Below are 7,091 nucleotides of genomic sequence, written 5' to 3' on the forward strand. Positions count from 1 at the left end.
TTATAGGCTGATGTTTGGACCTTCTGTCCAGAATTTAAGGAGAAGGCAGACCACCCATGCACTGGGGTTATTAAGTGGACCTGGGAGATTACGTGCCCTCCTCCCCACATTTTTGCCTTTCCCCTTTCCTCCTACTCCACCCCATGCTTCCTTTTCTATTTTCCCCTCTATAACCTTAGACCCAGGGACGAATGGCGCTTGCCACCAACTCCCTCCTTGCTTTGGAGCTCCTTTCTCTAAAGTTTCTTGAGTTCAGGTCCCTCCCAGGTGCTGGAACTGGTGGCGGCTGGTGATGCCATCCGGGCAGCAGGTCAGGAGGCTTATAGGGTTGTCCTTCAGCTTGTCAGGCCCTGATTCCAGGAGGGACCTGTCTGGTGAGTGGATCACTCCTGGAGGACAGTGTAGGGTTTTTTTTTCCTTCTTTTTCTTTTTCTTTTTTTTTGCATGAGATCAGGCCTCCAGAAAGGACACACAGATTTGGGGTGACTCACACTGTTTACATAGATAGGGGCCCCGCACACCCTAGGCATGGCCCTGATTACCATCCAGACCTTCCTATGTCCCAAATCTCCAACCTCAGAGGAAATTTCAAGTGCATCAGAGAACATCTCTCAGACTCTCAGTTTTAGATGGGTTAAACTGGAAGATCTGATCCAGGGATTTTCAAGGTCAACATACTGAAATGCTGTCACCTGGAGGCAAGCTGGGCTGGGTCATTTGAGAATTCCCCCCACTTTTGTCCCCCTTTTTGGCCTTTGCTTCTGCATGTGGAGTTTGCTTACATACTGTTTTATCAACTTGGTCTACGGCAGGGTATTTAAGAAATTACCACACTTAGCTCTTTGACCCAGCAAGTCATTTTTGTACATTTCAGGGAAGTAACATTAAACATTCAAGTATTACTTTTGCTCAAAAGTCAGGCCCTTCTCACTAACTACTAATAAAGATAGTGAACAATTAGTTGTAACTTTGCATCAGACAGTGTTAATTGCTTTACATTTCATTTAATTTTTAGAACAACCCGATAAGGAAGGTACTGGCATTCAAGGCTTTTATTGTTGATAAAATTGAAGCTAAGGCCCATCAGTTAACTTGCCCTAGGCCACACAGCTAGGACGTGTCTGAGCCCAGATAGGACCCAGTGCCCTGGTTCTCAATCACCATACATTTAATAATGGTGGTATAATAATGACAGCAAACATTAAGTGCTTACTATACGACAGGCACTGTACTATGAGTTTTGTATGTATTAACCCATTTAATACTCACACTAATAGGTATTACTATTATCCCCATTTTATCTGTGAGGAAACCAAGTCACAGAAGGTTAAGTCACTTTTCACAAGCAGTGGTAGAGCCAGTGTTGGAACGAGCGATTTGATTCCAAAAGTTCACATTTTTACCCTTTATGTTCAGAAGCTTCTCTTCTTGAGAAAGGTTGATTAGGCCACGTTTGAAGTTTGGTTTTATGAGTCGACTGTAAAGTAAAAACAAGAGCTCACCCTGCCTTCTGCACCTCTGGTGTACTGTGGACTAGACAAGACTGTTGATTTGTCTTATTATCAACGTTGCCACTGACCAACAGAAGTACACGCTGTCTGCTGAAAAATACATCAGAAAGGTGTGTTCCCGGTTCCCAGCTGGCATTGTGTCGTGGATGCAGGGTGGCATGGTGCCTGTGCGATCTCCATCTGCTCTCGATTCCAGGGGGGACGGGATTGTGTGTATCAGCAGTTTTTAGTTCTAGATGTCACCACATACTTTGGACAACTCTGCATCTTAGGAGCTGTGTTTATAGCCAAATTTTACTGTGTGTTTGATGGAGTAACAACAGAGTGGGGTTTGCAAAAGCTGTGCACGGAGGTGGCATTGATCTCACAGATACTGGTGAGACAGAGGAGAGAGAGAGAGTCATTTCTGATCAGATGTTGGGCATCCTACTCTTTGTGCTCCAACTCCTCAGGGCTCCTCCCCCAGGCTGTTCAAGTGTCCCTTGAAGTACATTCTGAGGAAAGTGAATTTGCATTTAGTATCAGCTACACACGAAGCCGGTGCCCTTCTGGGAGAGAACACACACACAGGAATGTTCTTGCTGTTTGTATCTGGTGTATCTCCTGACGGCCTGTCTTCTATCAACTTCTGGTCCCTTATGGCTTTTGGAGATTTTATTTCCCAAGCAGTGAGCAGGTTTGGTCTCCTCCCTAACTCATTTCTTCCCCACACCAACAGACTTCACCAACTCTTAGCTGTTTCTTCTTCCTCTGCTTACTGACTCACTCTGTCCTTAGGAGGGCGAAACTGGCTTTTAAAAATGACATATTCTTTCATCTCTCTGATCTGTGCAGCTGCCCCTGCTATTCAGAGCTTCATGCCACTTGCTCTGGAGCTGACCTCAGAGTGACTGATGGGTCCTGAGATTGATGACTGGAAATAGCAGACTCTGGGCTACCTCTGTTCATGGCAAGAGACAATCGGCCCGCCAGGTATTGCGAACAGCAGCTGTGGCTACACGAACCCGAGTGGAGAGGCTCGAGTTACTCCGGTGGGAATGACATAGAAATGACATGCTGTTCCTGGGTTGTCTGGGATCTGACTTCCCTGCCAGGCCTGCTGCCAACGGGGCCTGGTCAAGCAAGGTCAGTGCTGAGAGTCCCCGCATCTCAAATGATTTGCGCTGTCGAGCCAGGGAGAATACTAAGACTGCACAGTTTACTCAGAGAGGCAGTCAGAAAGAGAAAAGAATCCACGTTTAACGTATTTGAGTTGTAGCGTGGGGCTGCTGGGAGATTATAGTAATAAGTAGCGAGATGACCTGAGGCCTTTAGCTTTGCAACTTATTTTTTTCCTCTTTGAACAGTTCAGGGAACTCATAGTGGTTGAAGTCTCCATGGAGCTGGTGAAGCTTTAGTAAAAGAATCGAAAACTCAACATACCCACTAGGGCCAACTGAGTGAAGCAGGCCTAGTGTAGGGTGATAGGGAGTGGTGGAGACTGTGGTAAATTGGAGAAACCCGGCTAGGCAAGAGCTATCAGAAAATCAGATTCAGACTACCAGCCACCAGTTTTCCACTGCAGACCAGTAGCTGTATATTTAATTTTGTCTCAAAATGCTAAGTAAAAGAACTTATTAGTAAACATTATTCTATTTAATGTTAAAAAAAAAAAAAAAAAAGGACCTAAAAACCAGATCCGGTAATACAGCTTTAAGCACTTCTACTATTGTACTTTCTCTTCATGGAAACTGGTACTCCTGGAACGCCCCAGTGTAAATCCTTGGGTAATGAATGTATTGCAGCGACATCATGCAGGGGTTAGGCCCTGCAGTCAACACATGATGAGAAAGTTGGTAAAGTGAAAGTTGCCATTGAAAATCTGTTATGAAGGTACCACGCTGGGCACTCATAAGTTGTCTTTCTCAGGAAGTCCTTATGCCTGGATGCTAAAAGTCAGTGAAGATTTTACAGCTGAAATGGTAGGCTTTTGTGTTTAGGAGCCAAGTTGTTTGAAAAATTCTAGTGTAGTGCCTTTAAATACCAGAACCACTCAACACATCAGAACTGAGGCTGATTGAGTGGGATTTATCTTCCCTCTCCCACTCACTCTGAGGCGTATGTTCCCTGGGGATAAGGGTGGGCGTAAGGAGGGTCTTTTCTTTATGCGTGTATACACGTGCTTCTCTTTTCTTTGCCAAGCTCACATAGTTGAATAGGTCAATTTAATGTGATTCCAGCATTCTGAGTGATGTACCTATACACCTCACCTGTGCACAGAGAAGAAGGAATTGGTGGTCTTGCACTGGCTCTGCAGACTGGTTTAAGGTACCCAAACCTGCTTTGACTAAGGACAGAGTATGATCCTATATTATCCTGAGTTTAAGCTGTTCCCCCTGAAGGAGGGAATCATGAGAATAGGTGTAACTACTGGGGAAGTGTTTATAGAGAAATAGGCTCTAGGTTTGGGCTATCCTTCCGGGAAATGGCACATTTGCCTCATGGTTTCTGTGCAGGCCTGAATTTGAATCCCAGTTCTGCCAATTATCAGCTCTGTGACATGAGTACACCATCTCACTTCCTGAACCTCAGTTTCCTGTTTATCTTCAAAATCAACATAGAGACACCCACGGTTTGCTATGAGAATTAAAGATGATAATGTATGCATAGCACTTGTTTTAGCACCTGACACATAGTAGGTGTTCAATAAACATTGGCTTCCCAAGGTGCCCTGCCAGCCTTCCAAGGATAGGTCGGTGGCACTGGTTGAGTGCTTATCATGACTGACTGATAATCTGTTGTATTCTGCAGACAGAAATCTCTACCCTGTCCTGGTTGATAGTTTTTGATCGCAGTGTGGAATAGTTGAATCAGCAACGAGCATAGATCTGGGTTCGAATCCTAGATTAAAATTTTAACTGTTGGGAAACCTTCAGCAAGTTATTTAACTTCTTTATTGCCTCCTATACAAAGGGTGATAGTACTTACTAAGGATCGAGTGAAGCAATATATGAAAACACTCAAGTACCCTATAGGTGTTAATTCTGCCCTTCCTATATCACTCCTCTTTTTGACTCTTTCTGCTGTTTGGGTCTATTTTCTCAATAGTTATCAAAACCATCTCTTCCTTCCTCTCTCATGTGCAGAATCTCCAGAAATGTGATTGGAACAGCAGTTGAGAGGGACCTTAAATCACTTAGTCTAACTGCTCACTTTATAGCTGAGCAAGATAAAGCCCAGAGTGTTCAAGTAACTTGATTGAGACCACACAGCTAAAGTTGTAGTCTTATTTAATTGGGATTTCAGGTCTCCTAACTTTGGATCTAAATCTAATTTGGTTCATTCATTCATTCTTTCTTTCAAGAGTTCATTCATCTAGTATTTTTTTGAGATGTGTCAGGCACGGTCCTAAGCACAGGGATATTGGTTGAACAAGCTTACATCTCAGTGGAAGGGGCGTGGTTGCCCCACTTCCGATATACCCATGAGAAAGACATCATCCCACCTGACCTCCTGCAGCTAAATCTGGACCTCTTCCATGGCAGAGTAGCAGGGGGTGCATAGCCTCTGAATCAGAGCCAGGAGGGACGAACTTGAAGAGAGGTGAATGTGTCATTTGGGAACTTGCCTGTGTTCTCACATTTTTTAGTGATGGAAATAATTGAAATCCAATTTTACTGGGAAAAAAAATATGACTGCCTCTTTGTCTGAAGTGTTTTCTAATCTTGAAAAGTGCTTTTCCCTTTGGAGTTTGTAGGGTCCAATGACCATGGAGATGAATAATGAATTTTCATTAGTATCAAAAATGCTGCATTTCAGAGGGCTCTGTTTCTTGAGGAATGAAGAGAAGAAGAGACAAGTTCTCTTTTGAAACCATCTGCAAATGTCTCAAGCATGACAGTAAACACCCAACACCCACCCATCTTTGAGCACAGCCTGTTGCAGGAGAGTAAAGACAGACTGTGGGAAAGTCCCGGAGCTCGGGCAGATCTCAGCCAGCAAGAACAAGTGATGCCAGTCTCCTGGTATAAAACCTCCACCTCCACTGATCCCGGCCCTAAATATAGTTTGATGGTGGCCTCCACCTCTCTGGATTCAATCCTGCTTTCTTCTGAGCGTTGAAGGATCCTGAACTAACCCTGTAACACCCTCACTATCTCTTCTTTAGCAAGAGAGAGATCCTTATGTATCAGGCTTTACTCTTGTAGTTTAGTATCAGCCTGATCAAAGAGAGGCCTATTTTTATTGAGCTTTTGCGTAGAAAAGTGCAACAGTTTACACACTCAGGGTACCAAAAAGGGAGGCGGGGAATCGCCAGTTAAAAGATAACAAGTGGGGATGCATTTTGGAGTATGTTTGTATTTACTGGGGAGGAGCTTGAGTTTTATGAGATTAAGGTCTGGTTTTCTTTTTTCCATTCATACCACCCTATCTTTTAGTTCACTCAGATGCCATTTTATTTCATATCAGTACATCTGATTTACGAGAAATACATGGACTTATAAACTGGTTTTTTAGTAGGGAAGTATTATGGGAAAACTGGTTCACACTATAAAGAAAAATAAAACTGGATCCTTACCTAACGTTTAAAAGATAATAGGAAAAAAGGTAGGATAATATCATGACATAGGAGTGGGAAAGGATTTCTTATCCAGTACTTCAAAAACATAAAACAAAAAAATCTGATGAACTTGATTATATCAAAATTTAAGACTTCTATTCAACAAATGACACCATGGACACTTTTAACAGACACACAGAGGACTGGAAAAGACTGTTGCAATGTCCAAAATCAACAAGGACCTATTGTCATTCTAAAATGTAGAGGAAATGCCTGAAAATCAATGGAAAAAATACAGAAACCCCATTACATAAAAGGGCAAAGAATTTGAAAAGGCAATTTTCAAAAGAGTAATTCCAACAGAATTAAAAAGTATATGAAAAGATGCTTAATGTCATTAGTAAATCAGATAAATGTCATACTACAGTAATCAGTAATGCTTAATTGGCAAATAAATGTCCATAATAAATAATTAGGTGTCACTTTATACTTGTTAGACTGGAAAAATTAGAAATCTAGGTGGTAGCAAGCAAGGAGCAGGGAGAAGGGTAGTGGAGATACGATGTGTTGCCGGAGGAATGCCAGTCGATGCTGTTATTCTGGAGCACCATCTGCAATATGTGGTCAGGCTAAATATGTTCAGACCCTCTGACCCAGTGCAGCTCATGGGTCTACACCCCAAAGAAACTCTCCTATGGGGCCATAAAGGGACACGTTTGAGGGTGCTTGCTGTGGAGGGGGGGTGGAGTCAACAGATAAGTAAGACATTTTAGAGTATTAGAAGGAATTAGAAGCAATGGATTAGATGTACACAAGACAACTTAAAAACATTGTAGTGAGTGGGGGAAAAAAGAGGAACAAAAAAACCCCAGATGAGAACTATAATATAAAAACATTTACGTAAGTTAAAGACACATAAAACAGTAATCCACACATTGTAAGAATGTATACAAACAAAGGGCTTTACAGTAAACAAAATAGTTGGGAGGGGGAACAGGACTGGGGATGAAAGGAAACAAACAAATATACAAACCAACCAA

Source organism: Pteropus alecto, unplaced genomic scaffold (genome assembly GCF_000325575.1).
Source record: "Pteropus alecto unplaced genomic scaffold, ASM32557v1 scaffold76, whole genome shotgun sequence".
Classification (NCBI taxonomy): domain Eukaryota; kingdom Metazoa; phylum Chordata; class Mammalia; order Chiroptera; family Pteropodidae; genus Pteropus; species Pteropus alecto.